Below are 24888 nucleotides of genomic sequence, written 5' to 3'. Positions count from 1 at the left end.
CTACAGTTATCTTCAACATATTTTTGTAGATGTTGTGCCTTCCACCTGGAGTCTCTCTAAAGCTTCCTCTGACTTTCCTCCCTCTACCTCTGATTGCTCTTTTATTTTAAATTTTAATTCCAGTATAGTTAACATACAGTGTTATATTTACCTCTGATTGCTTTTGATGGTTTCCCACTTCAGCGTAGAGATTGCTTAACCCAGGGTCCCTTGGGAGATCCATAGATAGAAATCAAAGGAGAATGTGTATTTAGATCAAAAGAAGATTAGATTTTATTTTCCCTAACATCTCGCTAAAATTCAGCATTACAATTTTTTGAATAGATAATAAAGTGCCATAGTATTAGTGATATCTAACATTCAAATGATTAGAAATCACAAATATTGGGATGCCTGGGTGGCTCAGTGGTTGAGCATCTGTCTGCCTTAGGCTCAGGGCAGGGTCCTAGAGTCCTGGGATCAGGTCCCACATTGGGCTCCCTGCCTGTAGCCTGCTTCTCCCTCTGCCTGTGTCTCTACTGCTCTCTCTGTGTCTCTAATGAATAAATAAAATCTTTTAAAAGAATCACAAATATTTCATACCAAGTCCCAGTTGTTGCAGATATCATGAAATAGCATTTATTTTCATTACTACTTTGAAATTGCAGTAGTTATTAGACCTAACAGTAGATATTTTTAATTAATGGGTAAATAGAAGGGCATATATGTCTACATCAGATTTTGAAATACCTTGAAAACTGTAATTCAATATAATTGGTTTTCTTTGAAGTCCTATATATTTTAATTCATGCATGTAATAACGTTTAATGACAGAAAGGGTTCAGAGACCATGAAAGGGTTCTATGGCGCACACACACACACACACACACACACACAAAGAAAGATTATGAAACTCTGTCTTAGCACTTACTATAGTATACTGTCCACTAATTTAGATAAATACACTGTTTTCAGTTAGAAGTTAGTGTACAGTCTCAAATTTATATTCTGAGCAAAACTTTAGTTTTAATTAATGCCATCATCTCCATCAAAAAGGAAGAAAAGACACAATTACTTACTTTTAGTTATAGACAGTTGGTGTCCAGTGAGCTCATTGAGCATGGGTGTTCTTTAAATTAGGATTTCCTGGGCACCTGGATGGCTCAGCTGGTTAAGCATCTGACTCATGGCCTCAGGATCATGGGATCAAGCCTCAAACTTGCTCTGAGCTCAGTGGGGAGTCCTTTTGGGATCCTCTCTCTCTCTCTCCCTCTGCCTCTGCCCAATCCTCGACTCTCTCTTTCTCTCAAAATAAATAAATAAATTTAACAAAAAAATTTGGATTTTCTTCTCTGGTTCAAGTGTCTTGTCTCCCTAAAACAGTTTTATATCCTTTAGCATAAACCCCAAAGGACTTTTAACTTCAGCCTAGGTTGTATTTAGTTAGCAGGAACATTATTACTCCCAGAGTTACAAGGAAAATCCAGAAGATCTACAAAATGCTAACTGTTGCTTAACTTACCAGAAACTGGGGTCACAGACCAACCATCTAACTTAAAATCTCAGGAAAGACTACTTCCAAGGACAAAAGGGACACAAATACTGACTTCTGAGGGAACAATGAATAATAAGAATTTAGTTACATTTTTTAAAACAAATTGCTAAAAGCTGAGTGTGGGCAGAGGGTGTGAGAGTACAGAACTCCTAGGAATGAAGACATAGGAAACATTTGTACTTACTGATTGTTCTTCTCCTTGGGTCTCCACCAAACACTCATGAGAAAGACTAGGGTCAGTGCAGAAGACTAGACAAAGCCTCCTCAGCAGACCAGGTCTGGAGGAGAGAGAAGCTCCTTGATGGGAAAGACACAAAACCTCTCCTGCATCCTCTTCCACTAAGAGCTAAGGCCTTATGCCACTGAAAAAAAACTGTGAGCCCTGGCCTTTCTAGAGCCAAACTATAGTTGGGGAAATGGAGAAATAAAACTGTGTGCTGCTCGGAGTGGGGTGGGACAGGAAACTGACCTCGACCAAGATCATTAGAGATTTCCTAATGCTGCAAGGAGGCAGGCAGCATCACCAAGAAAGCCACTCCAACCTCTATCCAACCAAGGGACACAAAGCCTGCCTAAGATTGAAGCTGAACTGGAACACCAGAGAATCCCACTCCTTCTCCCCAGCAGGGTAGACAGCACCAAGTAGAAAGCAACTGCTGTCAACCATGAGAGAAGGAGCAAGAGCTTGGAGAAAGACTCATTCTAAGACACAGGGAAGGATAATACTAAGGATGAAAGAGGAACACTGAGAAAAATCCTTTGTTAAAACAAAACCCACCCTAAACACCAGTAACTCCAGAGAATCTTGAAGCTGATGGTGAATTCAAGGTCACCATAGCAACAACAGAAACCCAAACCTAGCTCAACTCCTGAGTAGACTGAGTGAACCCTCTTCGCCCAACACACACACTATTGACCTAGGAGAAGGGGTGTAGCTTTTCTGTGCATAAATACTATTTATTTCAGCGTGTATTATTTTCAACTTTGTGTTTGGCAATAAATAAAAAATTTGTGAAACACACAAAATAAACAAGAAAAAATAACCCATGGTAAAGAGCAAGGCAAACCATAGAATCAGTCTTAGAGATGACCCAAATATTGGAATTATAAGACAGGGGCAGTTACAGAGGGCAACTATGCCTCTGGTAACTATAATGGTTACTTTTAAGTGTCTACTTGACTAGGCTAAAAAAATGCCCAAATAGCTGGTAAAATATTATCTTGGGGAATATCTAGGAGAGTGTTTCCAAAAGAGATTAATGATTCTAGCCAGACAGAGTAAAGGTCACCCTCACCCCTTACTACTGTAGACAGATATCATCCTATCCACTGAGCCTGGAAGAGCATAAAAAGATGGAAGTAGGATGAATTTGGTCTCACTACTTAAACTGAGACACTTTTTTAAGCCCCAGATGTGTTTCTGGTTCTCAAGCCTTTGGACTCAAACTAGAAATTATATATATTTTCTTCCAAGACTCAATGAGAAAATAAAGAATCCAATTACAGAGTGGGAAAAAATTTGTTCATTTCACCAAAGAAGATATACAGATGGCAAATGAACATATAAAAAGATGCTCAACATCATTAAACATTAGGGAAATAAAAATTAAAATTATAATGAGATACTACTACACATCCATTAAAATATCTTTTTTAAAAAAGCTATAGAATTAAGCAGAGTTACAGGCTATAAAATCAGTGTACAAAAATCGATTGTACTCCTATATACCAGTAATGAGGCAAAAAAAAAAAAAAAGAAATCAAGGAATCGATCCCATTTACAATTGCACCCAAATACCTTAATATACCTAGGAATAAACCCAACCAAAGAGTTAAAAGATCTGTACTCTGAAAACTATAGAAAACTTATGAAAGAAATTTAAGAGGACACAAAAAATGGAAAAACACTCCATGCTCATGGATTGGAAGAACAAACATCATTAAAATGTCTATATCATCCAAAGCAATCTACACATTTAATGGACTCCCTCTCAAAATACCACCAGCATTTTTCACAGAGCTACAACAAACAATCCTAATTTTTTTTTCATTCGCCCAACCCTAAAATTTGTATGAAACCACAGAAGACCCTGAAAAGCCTAAGTAATCCTGAAAAAGAAAATCAAACTAGAGGCATTACAATTCCTGATTTCAAGCTGAATTACAAAACTGTAATCAAGACAGTATGGTACTGGCACAGAAACAGATACAGAGATCAATGGAACAGAATAGAAAACCCAGAAATGGACCCACAACTGTATGGTCAACTAATCATTGACAAAGCAGAAAAGAATATCCAAAGGGAAAAAAGACAGTCTCTCTTCAACAAATAGTATTGGGAAGACTGGACAGAAACATGAAGAATGAAACTGGGCCACTTTCCTGCATCATACACAAAAATAAATTCAAAATGAATGAAAGCTCTAAATGTGTGACAAGGAACATCAAAATCCTAGAGGAGAACACAGGCAGCAACCTCTCTGACCTTGGCCAGAGCAACTTCTTTCTAGACACATCACTGGAGGCAGGGAAAACAAAAGCAAACAAACTATTGGGACTTCATGAAGATAAAGAGCTTTTACACAGCAAACTACAAGGCAGTCTATTCAATGGGAGAAGATATTTGCAAATGACATATCTGATAAAGGGTTGATATCCAAAGCCTATAAAGAACTTCTCAAACTCAGCACCCAAACCACAAATAATCCAGTTAAGAAATAGGCAGAAGACATGAACAGATACTTTTCCAAAGAAGACATCTAGATGGCCAACAGACAAATGAAAAAATGCTCAATTTCACTCAGCATCGGGAAAATGTAAATCAAAACCACAATGAGATACCACCTCACATTGATCAGAATGGCTAAGATTAACACCACAAGAAACAACAGATGTTAGTGAGGATGTGGAGAAAGGGGATCCCTCTTGCACTGTTGGTGGGAGTACAAACTGGTGCAGCCACTCTGGAGAACAGTATAGAATTTCCTCAAAAAGTTAATAGAGCTCTCCTGTGATCCAGCACTACTAGGTATTTAGCCAAAGGATACAAAAACACAGATTTGATGGGGTACATGCACCCAAGTGTTTATAGAAGCATTATCAACAATAGTCAAATTGGGTGATAGAACTATTCTCCATCTTGATTGTGCTAATAGTAACATTCTGCCAAAAGTCAGAATATACTAAAAATGCTGAATTTTACTATAAATATATTGTACCTCAATAAACTGACTTTCAAAAAAGTCTGGACAGAGTGTCATTTTCCATATTTGCTGTCACACTGTTCTGTACACCATGAAGAAAACGACATACATATAAACTTGTACACAACTTAAACAGATGGCATATCTTATATTTTTCAATAAAAACAGAGTTCTTTTAAAATATATTATTTATTTATTTATTCATGAGAGACAGAGAGAGAGTGGCAGAGACACAGGCAGAGAGAGAAGCAGGCTCCATGCTGGGAGCCCGATGTGGGACTTGATCCCGGGACTCCAGGGTCACGCGCTGACCTGGCGACACTCAACCACTGTGTCACCCAGGCATCCCTAAAATAGAGTTTTATTATAGCTATGTGAAAGAGGCTTGCCATACCTTTCCCACTTTCTTTATAATAATGCTGTCATCTTGGTAAAATACAGAATATAATATTTAAGATAAATTTTTTAAATGTTGGCTATTCTTAAAAATATTTTCTCGTCCAGTTATATGTTAAATAATTTGAAATGCTCACTAACCCACCCCAAATTTCTTCAATTACAATGTTGTGATTGTAAGCCTATTGGATCATGATGATCTGTTAACAAAAAGTTATACCCTAAATTTGCTCAAAGTTTAAAATATTAGGAGCATAGTTGATGATTTTAACCCTATACTTTGCTGAGGGTAATTTATCAATCTTAAAAATGAAAGGGTTTGTAAAGTCTGAGGATCTCAAAGTATGCAGAGAGACACGTACCTTTTAAAATCTTTTGACAACTCCTCTGAAGCCCACATAGTTAACAATAAATGTGGTAGGACAGGACATAGAGAGCCAGAACAGACTGCTAGAGTCTGCGTAGGTGGGAGATAATTTGATGAGTTAAAAATAATTTAAACTCTGGAGTCATAAAGGCAGAGCGTGTAGGTGGCAAACATGGAGATCAAGTCGGGGTCAGAGTCCAGGGACTCAAAGGAGAGCTAAGAATATCAAAGTTAGAGGCTTCCCCTTGGAAATGCTCCCGCCTACATAGCCTGACTCTAACCAATGCTACCATTTATCCAACAGCAACAATGCACGAAGGCCTTTACCTGCATTCAAACCTGTACCTTCATGACAAACTTCTGTGCAGTTATTATTAATCTCATTTTATTAAGGAACAGACAGAGCTAGTTGCAGGGTCAGGAACTGAATGTACACCTTTCTGATTCCGATGTCTCTATTTGTTCCACACTAGCCAGCATCTTATGAAAAACCACCCAATGGTCTGTCTTATTTGGCCCTACTGCACATTTGCTGGATTTCCAAAGACTATTTCCCATCTTCAGACATCCATGCCATTCTTCTCACTGGCTCTACCTCCTTCTTTTATGGTTTATAGCATACTCTAGGACTCTGAATTAGCCTCTTCTCACTAAGACCCTGTCTGACAGTTTCCTTCACTTTGATTCTTTTGAAACAAACACCTGTTCTCCCCAGTAGCAGTTTTATTCCTCTTTCTAAGGTCATCTTACTGATCCACAGCAGCATCTTCAGTTTTACAACATTCCTTTCTTGCCTGGAACTTGTGTCAGGGTTTTCTCTATAGTGAAAGTCCTACAGCTTCACAATTACCCTTAATTTGAGGATTGGGAAAAATCTCCCCTCCCCCCCAAAATAATTCAACTGATTATTATCAAGTTTTAAAATATTTGATCTTACATCAGTTCTGTTTTAAAATTTCTATGGACTCTCAATCCAAAAACAGTTGCTTTTTTATAGAAATGGTAACATGGTATAACTGAAATTCACTGGACCAGTAGGTAAGAAACCTGTTCTATCCTAAATTCATTGTTTAGTTAGCTATGTAGACTTTATTAAATCATAAAACCACTTTGAACTTGCTTCTTGATCTTAAAAATTAGGCATAGTTTTGCCAAATAACTTCTGAAAAGGTCCTAGAGACCCAAATCTCACTCTAGATTGCTACTGTATGCATGTGATAAACTCATAGTAGCTGGTATTTCAGCTTATTGTGGAGAACTGTCACAGCGTATTCATGTTTTTCTTATATTTATAGCCTTTATGTGAGCTGAATTCTTGTTCAGTCATGATGGACAAAATTACCAAAGGAAAACAGGCACTATTCCTCATTCACAATGTATACATATTCTTATATATAAAACACATCCCTACATATATCACAATCCCATCCCATAGTGGAAACTCTGAGAGGCTTGGTTTTTTTTTTTTGGAACACAAGTGCCTAATATAAGCTTTGATGGCTGAGACACTCACTTCAAAGATGCCTATCTCTAATAAACACATCACCAGCCACACCACTAAATAAAGAACCAGGCCACCTTCCCCCATGGAGGCTTCTATGTTTTAAAGATTTTTGGTTGATTTCAATAACTGATCATGATCATTTGGGCCACTTTTTTTTTCTCTTCCCCCACTGTAAGTTCCCAGTCCTATCTTTTAAATTCACCAATAAAGAATGAGCCTGTGAAACCTTAGGCCCCTACCATCATCCCCAATGAAAGCAGAACACCAGATCTGATCTTATCACTCTCCTCACTTCCCATGACTTGTGTGGCTCCCAGGTACTCTGTAGAATTCTGTAAATAATAAACTTTAATTTTTTAAGATTTCCTGATGGTTATTGCTAAAGGGGATGTTGCAATCATAATAACTATGAGACCCGGTCTAACACTAGCATTGGTTATTGATAGGCTGATACTGACACAAAACAATTGATATTAACCAGGGTGAATGCCCTATACTTGAAACTTGCTTGATTAGACCTAAGTCAGGTGTGTTCCACCATCTGAAAAAAAAAAAGCTGCACTTGCTGGGGGGGTCTGTTAAGCTACAATGTGATTTGCATATGGCTTCTGTAGTGTGTTGCCTGCTGTATCCAACCCAAAGGTCACAGCTGCTGTAATAACTCATTATATCCCCAGAGCAGGCTGATCAAGGCCACACAGTCTAATGAGACATAAAGGCCTTCACTGACTATCAAAGTGCATAAGGCTCCTTCATGCCTCAAGGCCAAGGATAGATAAGGAAAGTGTTTGGATTGCAAAGCTATTGTCACTGCCCACAGAGAGGTTCTGGGCTAAAGGCACAAAGGAAATGTTCCCATAGGTGAGGAGGACAGGAGATCTCCATCTGTGGCCACTGAGTCAGTGAGTCATGCTTGGACTATGTGTCCTAACCCAGAAGAGTGAAAGAGCCCTGCAACCAGAAACCAATAGTGGCACTGGAGGGAAAATACAAGAGGCTATGGTCTGTCACCATTTCACTCACTACTCTTGCTCTTCATCCTCTGACCCAATGGGACATTATGGGTCCAGTCCCTGGTGTAATGTTGCTAAAGAAATTAGTGGACATATATAAATGTCCTGAACGTCTAGTGCCGGTGCCTCCCAAGAACCTGAGGAAGTATGCCAATTTTCTGATAAATGCGAAATCCCATGAATGCTTCATGGACATTATTCTGTGCCATATACCAACATGCCAAAACTTTAATATTACACTCCAGAGGCCTAAGGCTCTCCAGAAAACTGTACATAATCAATGCTAGTGGAGACAGATTTCAATCCCAGAAGAGATCTCTTGGAACATGTTGGAAAGGAAAGCAGCCACCTATAAGGAAGGCTCAGAGTGACACTATCCAAAAGCTTCTGATAACAATGCCCGAGATTAAGGAAACTAGACAAAAATAAGAAGTAGAAACCAAGATCAAAAACTATACCTTAACTGAAATTTAAATTCTTCTAAATAAATAAGTAAATAAATAAATAAATAAATAAATAAATAATTTTTTTTTTCTTAAAGATTTTATGCAGCAAGACAGAGAGGGGAGTTTGTTGACTATTATGGATTTTCTTGTTTGAACAGGTTCAATCTAAATTTTTACTCATAGCTGACAAAATGTATTAACTAGACAGTGTCTCTAAAGACCCTACAATCTATAACTTTCTTAAAGATCCTTCTGAGCTTTATGCTCATTTCCTCTAAAATACCACAGATTCCAAGCCTCTTTGACTTTGCCCTGAATGGACAGGAACTGAGCAGCATACCCCATGAGGCATTTCTATCACCAAGGGGAAAGCTGACAGGGTTATTGAGGCCTCCACAGAAGGAAAAGGAAAGAGGAAAGGCAAAGGCCCCCTGGAGCCACTGATGCTCAAACCAGAGTCCTCCCACTACTCATTTGGATATTTATTACCTGGCTCCACACCCACCCTTCCATCACAGTGATCACAGCCAGGGCTCTAAGTGAATGAAAGCACTAAAGTGAAGCCCACCTCCTGCTGCACAAAATTGGCGTGGTCCAATGGGTTTTATCATTTCCCCAAATAGTGACCCAAATGACCCCTGTTTCCAACCCTAAAGATGTCCCACTTGACTCTGAGTCCAGAGATTTTTTATATGTCATTCCTCTAATTATAGGATGGTACTATTACATTTTAACTGGGTGCCAAAAGGATCCAAGAGGCATTAAACTTCCTAGTATAAAATTTACATTTTCTTTCTCTGTCCCTTAAAGATGTAAATCTTACCATGACTTTGAAATGTAAACACCCCAGGAGATAACTAAAGGTCTATTCACAATTGCTGGAGAATGAAGGAAAAAACAAACAAAACAAACCCAAAACCCAAAACAGAAAGAGACCTTTTAAAATATAAACTGCTAATAAAGCTCTTTTGCCCAAAATCTAGTCCACAGCTTCCTTAAGATTACTCGTCAGGGACAAATACAAATTTTAAAAGTCTCCACAATTAGTAAAAAGCTTTAGCCACTGGAGTGGGTAACCTTCACTTTTTCCTCTGCCAGAGACCGTTATTTATAAACTATTATTTGTAAACTAGTGAGTTTTATATTGCACCCAATTCATGGCTAAAATTTTGGAATGAAAGCTCTAAGATTTCTGTTTGAGTCTATGTGTCTTTACATGTATGTTGCAGATGCATGCTATTTTTCTAACTTTGGATGCAATTGCCAAAATTAATTTGTAGAAGAGCTCTATGTAATTAGCTTAAAAATAAGCTCATACAAATTAAGTTTTCCTAAAAATCAGAAGTACAGAAATTAACCCAAATAATTTTCAAGTTCACATAACCTGGGATAGTCTAATAAATAAAAGCTAGTTTCTTTCATTCATTCATTCATTTATTTTTATTTTAAAGATTTTTATTTATTTATTTATGAAAGACACACAGAGAGAGAGAGAGAGGCAGAGATACAGGCAGAGGGAGAAGCAGGCCCCATGCAGGAGCCTGATGTGGGACTCAATCCCAGGACCCCAGGACCATGCCCTGGGCCAAAGGCAGGCGCTAAACCACTGAGCCATCCAGGGCTCCCTAGTTTCATTTATTTAAAGGAGGTACGTATTTAGAGTTATCAGCATTAAATATAATGCAGATGAACATCTTTTATTCTACTCGAATTTATTAGTCAAATAATTTTTATGTTATCTCTATTATAAAACTTGTTGGCAAGAAAAGTAACTTGTGGTAGCAGGTGATTTTGTCAATTGTCTAATGAAATTTTCATGGGTAGTCTAAACATAATTGTTGGGATCAAGTGATTTAGATAGGTGTAAGCAGGATAACAGTTCTTAGGTGACTTATCAGGAATAATTATGGTATGTACTTAAAAAATAGTTTCCCAAACCTTTGATAACTTCTACTTTTTGAATTTTGCTGAATTAAATGATGGGAACTCGCTGAATATCTAGATGATTTCCAAATAAGATAAAATACTAAAGCATTAATTGCGAAGCAGATTCATTTACCTACTTTTGACCTCTTAGTACAGAGGTTTCTAGATAATTTGAAATGTATTCATAAGTTTATCAATCTAAAGAAAGTTGGCAGAACAGTTCCCAATTTCTTACTTCTTAGTTTTTACTTGAAATTAAGGTTTTTGAGGGTTAAGCATTCTAATGACATATGTGATTAAAACTTCTAGAAATAAGGGAAATTCTGTATGCAAGGCAAATTAGGATGTGCTTTTGAGTATGAAAGGTATGAAGTATGGAGATAAATTTTTGTGAAGGGAAGTAAAAAGTAATTTTGTCATAAAGTAAAACTGGTGGTGTCAGAATGGGAAGGAAAATAAAGAACAAAGTGGTATAGAAAGTTGGTGGGGGGGAGAGAAAGAATTTTACCATGTGTGGTCAAATTGGCTAAAATTGCATTGTTATTACAAGGATTTTTAAAATAAGCTTTATTATCAATAGCATGCTTATGTAATTTTCTTGCACCTGCTAAAAGGACAAAATTTTCTTAGAATATTGATCTGTTTCTGATAAGAGATTGTGGAAGATTTTTACCTTTTCAGCAATCTGACTAGACAGCCAAGATTTTGTGTTTTAGCAAAATAATTTCCTGTGTTTCATGTTATCTTAATCAGGTATTTGATTACTTAAGAAAATAATCTTTTCAATATTAAGAACTAGATTTGCATAAAACTATGTAACCTTCTATATTTGTCTTAAATTCTTTTGTCACTTTGGTTAAATAATGAACTATTGTTTCATAATGTTCTGTGATACTATTTAGTCAAGTGTCCAAAGCCTTTTGATATTTTTGATAAACTTTCTCAAATCAAATTCTAAATGAAGGCTTTTTGAACTGGAAATTTGAGAGTTTTCAGAGGGTCCCTGGAACATATTAAAAATTTTGTTTTCTCTATAAAAAAAGACATTAAACTAGACTTATTTGATGTGTTAAATTACATGGGAAGTATAGTCAAATAAGAAATAATGCTACACCCTCTTTATAGATATCCTTGTATGGATATATATTATTAATACAAGCATTCTAGAAGTTATATGACATTCATAAAAACCTGATGTGTAATGTTATCAGTCATAATTCCAGTTACCTTAAAATGTATGTCACAGAAATAACCAAATTTCTTTGTCAACTGCATTATAATAAACTCTCATCAGATCTTTAAACATTGACATTTTTTAAGTCTGCTGTCATTTATAAACAGCTATCATTTACTCTGATGCTTGCAAAAGTACTTCATCTTCAAGGAAGATAGATCTTTATGGAAGGGTATCTGACAAATACAAGTTTCTGATAATTTTTAGGTCATACCACTGAACTGGGCAAAAACTCAACACTAAGGAAAAAGTGGATTCATAAAACTGCAAACACAAGATCAATAATTAATTACATACAACTGAGTGAACAGATGAGGGTGATTATAATTTTTTATGACCTTTGTTTGAAATATTGCTATATTTTTTAATCTTTCATTTTCCAGATTTAAGGAAATTTTCTCATAAGTTAGGACTTCTAGCAATTTGGTAAAATGTACCTTTATAATATGAAACAATTCTTTTTTTCTTTCTATTTTTAAATACCTGATGCAAACACTTGGACCATATAGACTTAACTTGGGTTAGGTCACCACCCTCTGAAATGAGACACAACCATTTAACTGAACTGACCTAGTCTCAAGACTAAGAGACTAATTCAGTGAGATACTGAGCTACCAACTCAGGATAGATTCAAACCTACTTACATCAGACAGCCCAAAATGTTAAAATATTTTACAATGTTCTCTAAATCTTTGTACAGATTCCCAAGGTCCCTGAGATTACATACTTAATTTCATTGTGGGGCCCTTCAAGCTTTGGATAAGCAGCTGGATGTTATACCAACAGATGCAGAGAGTTTAATAGAGAGAGCAGAATAAGAGACAATAAAAGAGAACCTTGATAAAACCACTATCATTTCAGGGTGATTGCATGAATCCCCAGGATTATACTTTCTGAGGAGTAATATCAAAGTCTGCATACCCCAGAAGAAACAAACTTTACTAACATTTCCAGCCAAGTCATTGAACAAATAAGCAAACAACATCAAGATTTATAGGGAGAGATCAGTACATAAAGTTACTGCAATATATTATCTGAAATGTTTAGTTTTCAGCAAAAAAAAACCCCACAATCCATGCAAAGTATGACTAGAAAAAAAGTAACAGAAATCACCTCAGAGAGGGTCAAGGTGTTAGATCTTGTAGACAAAAACTTCAAACAACAATTATAAATATGTTCAAGGAATAAGGGAAATTATGTTTAAAGAGATAAAGGTATCTTGACAAAAATATCAAAGAGAGATCATCAATTCAGAGATATAATTTAAAAAGACAGGAATCCCTGGGTGGCGCAGCGGTTTGGCGCCTGCCTTTGGCCCAGGGCGCGATCCTGGAGACCCGGGATCGAATCTCACATCGGGCTCCCGGTGCATGGAGCCTGCTTCTCCCTCTGCCTGTGTCTCTCTGCCTCTCTCTTTCTCTCTGTGACTATCATAAATAATTAAAAAAAAAAAAGACAAGTAAAATAAAATTCTAGAGTTGAAAAGGATAATAACTGAAAGTTTCACAGTGGTGCTCAATAGATTTGAGTGGGCATATCAGCTTATTTGAAGATACCTTGATAGGGATCATACATTCTGAAGAACAGACAGAAAAATAAAAAACAGATCTTTCAGGAAATGTGGTACAACTTAAGTGCATCAACATACACATAATGGGAGAGCAACAGAAGAGAGGGAGGGAAAAAGGTAGAAAAAATATTTGAAGAAATAATGGTTGAAAGTTTCTCAAGTTCAATTAAAAATACAAATCTATACATCCAGGAAGCTCAACCAACTCCCAATTGGATAGGATAAAAAGGTTCCCCACATCCAGACACATAATAGTAAAGAATGTTGGAAGACAAAGACAAACTGAAAATCTTGAAAGCAGAAAGAGAGAAATGACTGGTCATGTGCAAGATAATCATACTAAGATTAACAGTTGATTTCTCATCCGAAACAATGGAGCAAGAAGGCAAAATAATGATGTATATAAAGTACTGAGGGGGGCGGGGGGACAACAAACTCATCAGCTAGAATCTTTTATCCAGCAAAACCACCTTTCAAAATTGAAGGTAAAGAAATAAAAAACATTCCCAGAGAAATAAAAATGGAGAGAATATATTACTAACAGACCTGCCTTACGAGAAATATTAAGGAAGAGTTCTTCAGGATGAAAATAAGCGACTCAGTAATTTTAATTGACACACATATGCACGCACATGTGTGCATGTGCACATGCACACAGAGTGACTAAAGATCATAATTACCATAAATCATCAGAACCTACTGCATAAGGTAATTGCTAGAACAACCATTAAAAATTTTTAAATAAGGGATCCCTGGGTGGCGCAGTGGTTTGGTGTCTGCCTTTGGCCCAGGGCGCGATCCTGGAGACCCGGAATCGAATCCCACGTCGGGTTCCCGGTGCATGGAGCCTGCTTCTCCCTCTGCCTATGTCTCTGCCTCTCTCTCTCTCTCTCTCTCTCTCTGTGTGTGTGTGTGTGTGTGTGACTATCATAAATAAATAAAAATTGAAAAAAAATTTAAAAATTTTTAAATAGTAAAAATACCACTAAAGGAATTAAAAGTTGCACTAGAAAACACTCATTTACCACAAAAGGAAGCAGTAACAAAGGAACAAAGGAACAGAAAAATCAAGACAGGGGAAGGTGACAGAGTAGGAAGATCCTAAGCTGAACCAATCCCATGGATACACCTAGGTAACAACAACCATATCAGTATAAATAACCCATAAAATGATTTGAAAACTAGCAGAACAGACTCTCCACAGCTATTTGTAGAAAGGAGGCCACATGGAAAAAGTGTAGGAAGGGCAGAGACCCAACTGGGAACTAACTAACCTGCAGGACTAGCCACAAAAGAGAGAGGCATTGAAAGTATGGTGAAGGGGAGGAGCAGACCGCATGCCAGGCACCTCAGGCACAGGAGGACCTACACTAGGAAGACAAATACTCATAATATTTGGCTTTGAAAAGCAGGAGGCTTAACTTTGTGAGTTTTTATACTCAATGGGGCTTACCAGTAGCAACTTTAAAAATCACTGGACTTTGCTCTGGTAGAGCTGGAAGGAAATAGGAAACTGAGGCCTGTCCTTAAAACAACAGGTTGTTTGCTATAAACAACCACACTGAGATACAGCATGTAAACAGCAGTTTGGAAAATGTCTGGAGGATACAGAAAGGGAATTTATTTACTAGTGTCAGAGTGAGTGCAGGAGAGGCAGGAATCTTTAGGAGATTTCTCCAAAACAAAAGAGCTGGCTGGCATAATTTCGCTGCCTAAGAGCCTAGTTATATGGATATGTAAGGGAACCAGCTCACTCTCCACCTAGCTTGCTAGCAGTATACCCTACCCTCACATTCTCTTGTGGAATTACCATTCAACCTGCCCCTTTCAGCAGGAATTCTTCAAAAGAAGTTCTAGGTCTTTTCATGCAAGCAGATCAGTGCATACTCTGCTAATGTACCTCAACCTCACCATCTCCTGTAAATTCACCCCATCCAAGCCACTGCAGGTGGTAAGCATCCATCCTAAGCGATGCCACAAACATAGCATTGTGCAGGCAAACCTGACAGTGGCCAGCACCACCCCAAAGTGAGTCCTGCCCTGGGGGAGAGGAAAATAATTACATATACAAGTTCAACTACAGCTAGAACAATGGGCCAGGGGAATATACCTGGTCTGACTACAAGCCCCAACCATCAACAAATACCTCAAAAAGGTAAGCACAAAGAGAGCCTGGTAGTTTGGGATCACTGTAACCTCAACAGACAGACTGCAGGCAGACATCTGGTCTGACTACAGGCCCTGCCTGCCCACTAACAAAAGCCTCTCTGAGGATAATGCAGGGAGAACACCCTATATAGTTTTGTGCAACTGTACTTCTGGCAAACATCTGGTTCAACCAAACTCAAGCCTAAGGCAACTCCACCCTGGCCTCTTAACAGCACAGAGACCAAATCCTGTCCACAACAAGCAAAGAAAGTCATTGCAGATGACTGGATTGAAGGAAAAAGTGACTCAGCCATAACAGTAGGGCACATATAACACACACACAGGAGATACTCCCTAAGCAATAGATTCTGATAAAAAGGGGACACTGCACTGCAGGGCATTGCAGGATCTTTTCTATCACAAGGCCACTATTTTAAGAGGAGATACAGCTGACTTTCCTAACACATAGGAACAGACACAGAGTTAGACAAAATGATGGGACAGAGGAATAGGTCCCAAATGAAAGAACAGGACAAAAAGCACAAGAGAGCTAAACAAAATGGTGATAAATAATATGCCTGATATAGAAGTTAAAGTAATGATCATAAGGATACTCATTGGGCTTGAGAAAAGAATGGAATCTCAGTGATATCATCAAAAAAGAGACAGAAAATATAAAGAAAAATCAATTATAGATGATGAACTCAATAACTGAAAATACATTAGAGGTAATAAACAGTATGCTAGAGGAAGCATAAGAATGTATCAGCAAGCTGGAAGACAGAGTAATGGAAAGCAACTAAGCTGAACAAGAAAAAAGAATAATAAAATATGAGAATAAGTTAAGAGAACTCAGTGACACCATTGAACATAACAACATTTGCATTATTGGGATCCCAAAAGGAGAAGAGAGAGAAAAGGGGACAGAGAAGTACCTGAAGAAATAATAGCTAAAAACTCCCCAAATCTAGGGAAGGAAAGAACATTCAGATCTAGAAGCCACAGAGAGCCCCCAACAAAAATCAACTGAAGGAGGTCCACACCAAGACAAATAAAATAATTAAAAGGGCAAAAAGGAGTGATAAAGAGAATTTTTAAAGCAAGATAAACTAAAATTGTTCTATAAAATGGAAACCCTATAAAGCTGCTAGATTTTCAGCAGAAACTTTGCAGGCCAGATGACTGTGGCCTGGTATCTTCAAAGTGCTGAAAAGAAAAAAAAACTTGCAACCAAGAATACTCTATCCAGCAAGGCTATCATTCAGAATAGAAAGAGAGAAAGACGGATAAAGAGAAACAACTTTTGTACCCAAAAGTTGAAGGAATTCATCACCATTAAACCAGCCTTACAAGAAATGTTAAATGGGATTCTCTGAGTGAAAAAAGAAGGACCATTATCATGAGTAAGAAAAAAAGGAAATGAAAAAATTTCACAGACACATAAAAACATAATAAAATTAATCAGTCACGAAACCAGTATGGAAGTTAAAGCACAAAAGTAGTAAAAATTGGGTATATATAAAAATCACTCATGGGATTCATAATATAAGGATGTAAAGTATGAAACCATATACCTAAAAAATGGGGGATGGGTAGTAAAAACTTAGTGCTTTTAGAATAGATTCAAACTTAAGTGACCATCATCCTAAAATAGACTGCTATATCCATAAGATATTATATAATAACTTAATGGTAACCACAAATCAAAACCTGTAATAGATATACAAAAAATATAGAGAAAATAATTGAAGAGTATCACCTAAGAAACCCATCAAATCACAAGAAAGCAGAACAAAGACTACAAACGTAATCATTAAATAAGTAACAAGATGACAATGATTATATACCTGTTAATAATTACTTTAAATGTAAATAAACTAAATGCTCCAATCAAAAGATGCAGTTGATGGAATAGATAAAAAAGTAAGAATAATCTTAAATGCTGCTTACAAGAGACATATTTCAGACCTAAAGACACATGCAAATTGAAAGTAAAGGGATGGAAAATAATTTATTGTGTAAGGGAAGTGAAAAGCTAGGATTGCAATGCTTATGTTGTACAAAATAGACCTAAAAAAAACCCAAAACTAACTAACAAGAGACAAAGGAGGATAATACACAATAATAAAGGGAGTAATCCAATAAAAAGGTATAACAATTGTAAATATTTATGTACCCAACATGGAAGGACTCAAATACATATAGCAGTTATTAACAAAAATTCAGGAAGAAATCAGTAGTAATATAATAGTAGTAGGGAAGTTTAACACCTGATCTATATCAATGGATAGATCATCCAAACAGAAAATGAACATGAAAACATGACACACTGGATCAGATGAATATAACAGATACATTCAGAATATTCCATGCCGGGATCCCTGGGTGGCGCACTGGTTTGGCGCCTGCCTTTGGCCCAGGGCGCGATCCTGGAGTCCCGGGATCAAATCCCACGTCGGGCTCCCGGTGCATGGAGCCTGCTTCTCCCTATGCCTGTGTCTCTGCCTCTCTCTCTCTCTCTCTCTGTGACTATCATGAATAAATAAATAAAATCTTAAAAAAAAAAAAAGAATATTCCATGCCAAAACAGCAGGATGAACATTCTTTTCAAGTGCCCATGGAACATTCTCTAGAATAGATCATGTTAGGCCACAAGTCTCAAAAAGCTCAACAAGATTGAAATCATATCATGCATCTTTTCTGACCACAATGCTATGAAATTAGAAATCAATCACAAGAAAAAAATCTGGAAAGAACAGAAATACATGGAGGTTAAATAACATGCTACCAAAAAATGAGTGGGTCAACCAAGACATCAAAGAGGAAATCAAACAATACTTGGAGACAAGTGAAAATGAAAATACAATGGTTCAAAATGTTTGAGATGCAGTGAAAAATGTTCTAAACACAATTTTTTGGCAACACAGGGCTACTTCAAGAAGAAAAATCTAAAACAATCTAACTTTACACCTAAAGGAGCTACAAAAAGAACAAACAAAGCCCCAAACCAGTAGCAGGAAGGGAATAATGACTAGGGCAGAAATAAATGAAAGAGAAACTATAAAATTAGAATAGATCAATGAAACCAGGATCTGATTCTTTGAAAAGATCAAATAAATTGATAAACCTTTAGCCAGTCTCATCAAGAAAAAACCAGAGGTCTCAAATATACAAAATCAGAGATTAAAGAAGAGAAATAACAAACAACCTCACAGAAATACAAAAGGTTTTAAGAGAATATTAAAAAGTATATGCCAATAAATTGGACAACCTAAAAGAAATGGACAAACTCCTAAATTCCCTAAAACTAAGCCACAAAGAAACAAAATTTGAACAGATCAATTACCAGCAATGTAATTAAATCAGTAATCAAAAAACTCCCCCAAAAACAAAAGTCCAGGACCAGATGACTTCACAGGTGAATTCTACCAACCATTTAAAGAAAAGTTAATACATATTCTTCTCAAACTATTTCAAAAAATAGAAGAGGAAGGAAAGCTTCCTAATTCATTTTATGAGGCCAGGATTACACTGATATCAAAACCAGATAAAGACACTACAGAAAAAGGAACTACAGGCAAATATCTGATAAACATAGATGCAAAAATCTTCAACAAAATACTATGAAACAATCCAACAATATATTAAAATCATTCACCATGATCAAGAAAGATGTATTCCTGGGAAGCAAAGGTGGTTCAATACCTGCAAATTAACCTACATGATACACCACATCAACAGGAAAAAGGGTAAAAACTGTGTGATTCATTATGGTTCAAGATGGCAATGTAGGAAGACCCAGAACTCACTTCCTCCACCGAACACACTAAATTACACTTATGAATAGAATAATTCCTCATGAAGAACAAATGAGAGCTGACTGAAGAGCTACTGAACAACCAAAGATAGAGAGAATGACAAGAAAGATGGAGACAGGGTAACAAGGGAAACCATCCCCAACATTACCAATGGCAGTGAGGAGGAGCTGCAAGAAAACTGGAGAATGACGTGGTTTGCTTTCCTACCCCACCTTGAAACTAGACCAGACCATCTGTTTTTGATCCGTTTATCCACGAATGGACACTTGGGTTGCTTCCATGTCTTGAGTATTGGAAACAATGATGCAATAAATAGATGGGTGCACATTTCTTTGAATTAGTGCTTTCATTTCCTTTGGGTAAATACCAAGAGTGGAAATACTGGATCATGTAGTATTTCTATTTATACTTTTTTGAAGTATCTCCATACTATTTTCCACAGGTGTTGTACCAGTTTGCATTCCTGCCAACAGTGCATGAGAGTTTATTCTTTTTCTTCACATCCTCATCAACACTTGTTTCTTCTTTAATTTAGCTATTCTGACAGGTGTAACGTGATATGTCATTTTGGTCTTAATTTGCATTTCCCTGATGATTAGTGATTTTGAACATCTTTTCATGTTTCTGTTGGCCATTCTTATGTCTTTGGAAAATGTTTTTGTCCTCTATTTTTAATGGGATTATTTGGGGTTTTTTTGTTTTTTGTTTTTTTGTTTTTTGGTGTTGAGTTGTAGGAATTCCTTATATATCTTAGATATCAATCCCTTATGAGATATTTCATTTGCAAATATCTTCTTCCATTCATTAGGCTTTCAGTTTTGTTGACTGTTTCCTTTCCTGTGCAAAATCTTTTTGTTTTGATATATTTCTGACAGTTTATTTTTGCTTTTGTTTCCCTTGCCTTAGGAAATAGATCTAGGGAAAAAATGTTATGCCCAATGTCAGAGAAATTACTGCTTTGTTCTCTTCTAGGATTTTTATAGTTTCAAGTCTCAGATTTAGGTCTTTAATCCATTCTGAGTTTATTTTTGTGATATGGTGTAGGAAAGTATTTCAATTTCATTCTTTTGCAGGTAGCTTCCCAGTTTTCCTAACACCATTTATTGAAGAGATATTGCATATTCCTATTGCATAGTCTTGCCTCCATTGCAGATTTCTGGGATCTCTATTCTGTTCCATTGATCTCTGGGTCAATTTTTCTGCTAGTACCATACTATTATTATAGCTTTGTAGTACATCTAGAAATTTGGGATTGTGATACCTCATTTTGTTCTTTTTCAAGGTTGCTTTGGCTACTCAGGGACTTCTGTGGTTCCATAGAAATTTTAGGATTATTCTAGGGCTGTGAAAATGCTACTGGTATTTTGATAAGAATTGTACTAAATCTGTAGATTGCTTTGCAGAGTAGAAATATTTTATCAATATTCTTCCAATCCATGAGGATGGACTTTCCATTTGTTCATGTCATCTTCAATTTGTTTTCATTAATGTTTTCTTTTTTAGAGTACAAGCTTCTCATCTCCTTGGGTAAGTTTATTCCTAGATATTTTATTATTTTTTGTCTAAGTGTAAATAAGATTGTTTTCTTAATGTCACTTTCTACTACCTTATTAGCACATAAAAATACAATAGATTTCTGTATATTAATTTTAGATCCTAATACTTTAATGAATTCATTTGTGAGTTCTAGCAGCTTTTGGTGGAGTCTTATGATTTTCTATGTACACTATGTCATTTGCAAATAATGAAAGTTTTACTTCTTCCTTACCAATATGAATACATTTCTTTTTCTTGTCTGATTGCTGTGGCTAGAAGTTCCAGTACTATTTGAATAACAGTTGTGAGAGTGGAGATCCTTGTCTTGTTTCCGATCTTAAGAGAAAAGCTCTCAGTTTTTCACCATTAAGTATGTTGGCTGTGGGCTTTTCTTACATGGCTTTTATTATGTTGAGGTATGTTCCCTCTAAACCTACTTTTCTGAGGGTTTTTATCATGAATGGATGTTGTACTTTGTCAAAAGCTTTTTCTGCATCTATTATTTTTTTAAATTTAAGTATAGTTGACACATAATGTTAAAGTGTATAACTTAATGATTTGACAAGTTTTTACATTATGCATGTTCACCACAGGTATAGCTACCATTTGTCCCTTTATGTCACTATTACAATATCATTTATTGATTGTATTCCTTATGCTCTACTTTTTTATTGCTGTGACTTACTCATTACATAACTACAGACTGGATCTCCCTCTCTCCTTTACCCATTTTGCCCAACTTCCACCCTATCCCCCTCTGGCAACCACCAATTCTCTGTATTTACAGTTCTGATTCTTACTTTTTTTTTTTTTTTTTAAGATTCCATTTAGGAGTAATATCATATGGTATTTGTCTTTCCCAGTCTGACTTACTTCACTTATCACAATACCCTCCTAGGTCCATCCATGTTGTCTCAAATGGCTCAACATCCTTTTTTATGGCTATGCAATATTCTATTGTATATATATATATATTACACACTTTTTTTCCTTATCCACTTGTCTATTAATGGACACTTACATCATGCCCATATCTTAGCTATTCTAAAAAATAATAAACTGGAATAAACATAGGTGTTAACATATCTTTTTGGGTGTTTTAATTTTCCTTGAGTAAATACCCACTAGTGGAATTATTGGATCATATGGTATTTATTTTGTGAGGAACCTTCATACTATTTTCCATAGAGGCTATACCAATTTGCATCCCCACCAATGGTGTTCAAGTGTTACTTTTGCTCCACATCTTTGTCAACACGTTTCTTATCTTCCTGATTTTTATCCATTGTAACAGATATGAGGTGATATCTAATTGTTTTGATTTGCCTTTCCCTGATAATTAGGGATTTTGAGGATATTTTCATGTGTCAGTTGGCAATCTGTATATCCTCCTTGGAAAAACAGCTATTAAGGTCCTTGCTGATTTTTTTCAATTAGAGTGTTTGGGATTTTTTTGTTGTTGAGTTGTAGGAGTTCTTCATGTATTTTGGATATTAACCTCTTATTGGATGTATCATTTGCAGATGTATTCTCCCATTCAGTAGGTTGTCTTTTTATTTTATTGATGATTTCCTTTGCTGTGCAAAAAATTTTTATTTTGATGTAGTCCCAATACTTTATGTTTGCTTTTGTTTCCCTTGCCTTAGGAGACCTAACCAGAAATAGGTTGCTATGGCTGATGTCAGAGAAATTACTGCCTGTGTTCTCTTCTAGGATTTTTATAGTTGTCTCACATTTAGGTCTTCAATCCATTCTGAGTTTATTTTTATGTATGGTATTAGGAAGTAGTCCACTTTCATTATTTTATACATATTTACCCAGTTTGCCCAGCACAATTTATTTAAAAGATTGCTTTTCCCCCAAGCATATTATTTCCTCCTTTGTTGAGGAATATGTATAGAATTGTATAGAATATGTATTGAATATGTATACATATTCATATATATGGGTTTATTTCTGGGGCCTCTATCCTGTTCTATTTTACCATACAGTTTTGATTACTACAGCTTTCATATCTTGAAATCTAGGGATTATCATACTTGGAGCTTAGTTCTTCTAAGAATTGTTTTAACTATTCAGATTATTCTGTGGTTCCATACAAATTTTAGTATTATTTGTTTTAATTTTGCCAAAAATAGTATTGGTAACTTGACAAGGATTGCATTGAATTTGTAGATTGTTTTGAGTAATGATGGGGATTTGACAATATCAATTCTTCCAATCCATGGGACTATCTTTCCATTTTTTTGTGATATTTTCAAATGCTTTCATCAGTGTTTTATAGTTTTTAGAGTACAGGTCTTTCATCTCTTTGGTTAGGTATATTCTTACATATTTTATTCTTTTGATGCAATTGTAAATGGCATGGTTTTTAAAATTTCGCTTTCTGCTACTTTGTTTAGTGTATAAAAACATTACCAATTTTTGGCTAATTATTTTATATCATGCCACTTTACTGAATTCATTCATTACTTCTAGCAGATTTTTTGTGGAATCTTTAGGATTTTCTATAGACAGTATCATGTTGTCTGTGAAGAGTGGCAGCTTAACTTCTTTACCAATATAGATGCCTCATTTCTTTTTTCTCTCTGATTTGGCTAGGACTTTCATAGTACTATGTTGAATAAAAGCGATGACAGTTGAGGTCCTGTCTTGTTTCTGACCATAGAGGGAAAACTTTTTTTCACCATCAAGGATGGTGTTAGCCTTGGGTTTTTCATATGGCCTCTATGATGTGCAGGTATTTTCCTCTATCCGCATTTTGTTGAGAGTTTTTTTTACTAACAGATGCTGAATCTTGTCAAATGCTTTTTCTGCATCTGTTGAGATAATCATGAATTTTATCCTTCATTTTGTTGATGTGGTGCATGATGTTGATTGATTTGCACACATTGAACCATCCTTGCATACCAGTAATAAATCCTACCAGATGGTGGTAACTGATCTTTTAAAGTATTTTAGATTGTAAAATCTAAAATTTTAGGTTGTATATAGTTTGCTAATATCCTGTTGATATTTTTGCACCTATATTCATCAGGGATATTAGCTTGTAGTTTTCTTTTTTTGTGATGTCTTTGTCTTTTGTATCAGGGTAATGCTGGCCCTTTAGAACCTATTTGGAAGCTTTCCTTCCTCATCCTCTCCTATTTTTTGGAATACTTTGAGAATAGATATTAACTCTTCTTTAATGTCTAGCAGAATTTACTTGTGAATCTATTTGGCCTGGACTTTTATTTTCTTGGTGGTTTTTGCTTACTGATTCCATTTCATTACTTGTTATCGTCTCTTCAGATTTTATTTTTCTTTGTTGTTCACTTTTGGAAGATTATATGTTTCTAGGAATTTATCCATTTCTTCTAGGTTGTTCAGTTTGTTGGCATATAATTTGTCACAGTCTTACCTTTTGTGTGTCTGTTGTGTCAGTTGTTACTTTTTCCTCATTTCTGATTTCGTTTGGGTCCTTTCTCCTTTTTTGTGAGTCTGGCTAAGGATTTGTCAACTTTGTTAATCAAAGTACCATCTCTCTTTTTTTTTCTTTTTAAAAAGATTTATTTGAGAGAGAGAGAGAGAGAGAGAGAATGAGCACAAATGGGGGGGGGGACAGAAGGAGAGAGACAAGTAGACTCCCTGCTGTGGGGAGCCCAATGCAGAGCTTGATCCCAGGACCCTGAGATCATACCTGAGCTGAAGGCAGACACTTAACCAGCTGAGCCACCCAGGCACCCCTCATTATTTTTTGTAATGTTTTTTTCAGTTAGTATGTCATCTATCTCTATTATTTCCTTTCTTCTACTCACCTTGGACTTTGTTTTTTTTTCTAGTTCCTTTAGGTGTAGGATTAGATTGAGGTTTCTTTTTTTGTTTGTTTCTCTAGCTATGCCTATATGGCTAAATAGTCTTCGAACTATTTTTGTTGTGTCCTAGAGATCTTGGACCATTGTGTTTTCATTTTTAATTGTCTCCATGTATTTTTTTTTAATTTCTTCTTTGATTTCCTGGTTGGCCCATTCACTGTTTAGAAACATGTTGTTTAATTTCTATGTATTTGTCATCTTTCCAAATTTTTTCTTGTAGTTGACTTCAAGTTTCATAGCATTGTGGTCAGAAAATATGCATGGTATGATCTCAATCTTTTTGTATTTATTGAGGCCTGATTTGTGACCTAGTATGTGATCTATGCAGGAGAATGTTCC

General features: G+C 36.1%; 1 protein-coding gene across 4 annotated transcripts in view; it reads right to left on the bottom strand.

Annotated features, from left to right (window-relative positions):
• NXPE4 (neurexophilin and PC-esterase domain family member 4) overlaps window positions 1–24888 on the bottom strand; it is a 91211-nt gene that overhangs the window by 52218 nt on the left and 14105 nt on the right. For 3 of the 4 annotated variants that reach the window (XM_041771635.1, XM_041771638.1, XM_041771637.1), the window contains exons 1-2: window positions 1719–1775; window positions 152–209 (exon numbers count right to left, since the gene is read on the bottom strand). The exons of the other annotated variant lie outside the window; for it this stretch is intronic. The gene's annotated coding sequence lies outside the window, so the exon portion shown is untranslated. Of the gene's footprint in view, window positions 1–151; window positions 210–1718; window positions 1776–24888 lie in introns of those variants that run through there. 4 annotated transcript variants of the gene reach the window in all.

This window comes from Vulpes lagopus, chromosome 10 (genome assembly GCF_018345385.1).
Source record: "Vulpes lagopus strain Blue_001 chromosome 10, ASM1834538v1, whole genome shotgun sequence".
Taxonomy (NCBI): domain Eukaryota; kingdom Metazoa; phylum Chordata; class Mammalia; order Carnivora; family Canidae; genus Vulpes; species Vulpes lagopus.
The sequence above is the reverse complement of the archived record's forward strand: the minus strand, read 5'-3'. Positions and strand labels throughout refer to the sequence as shown.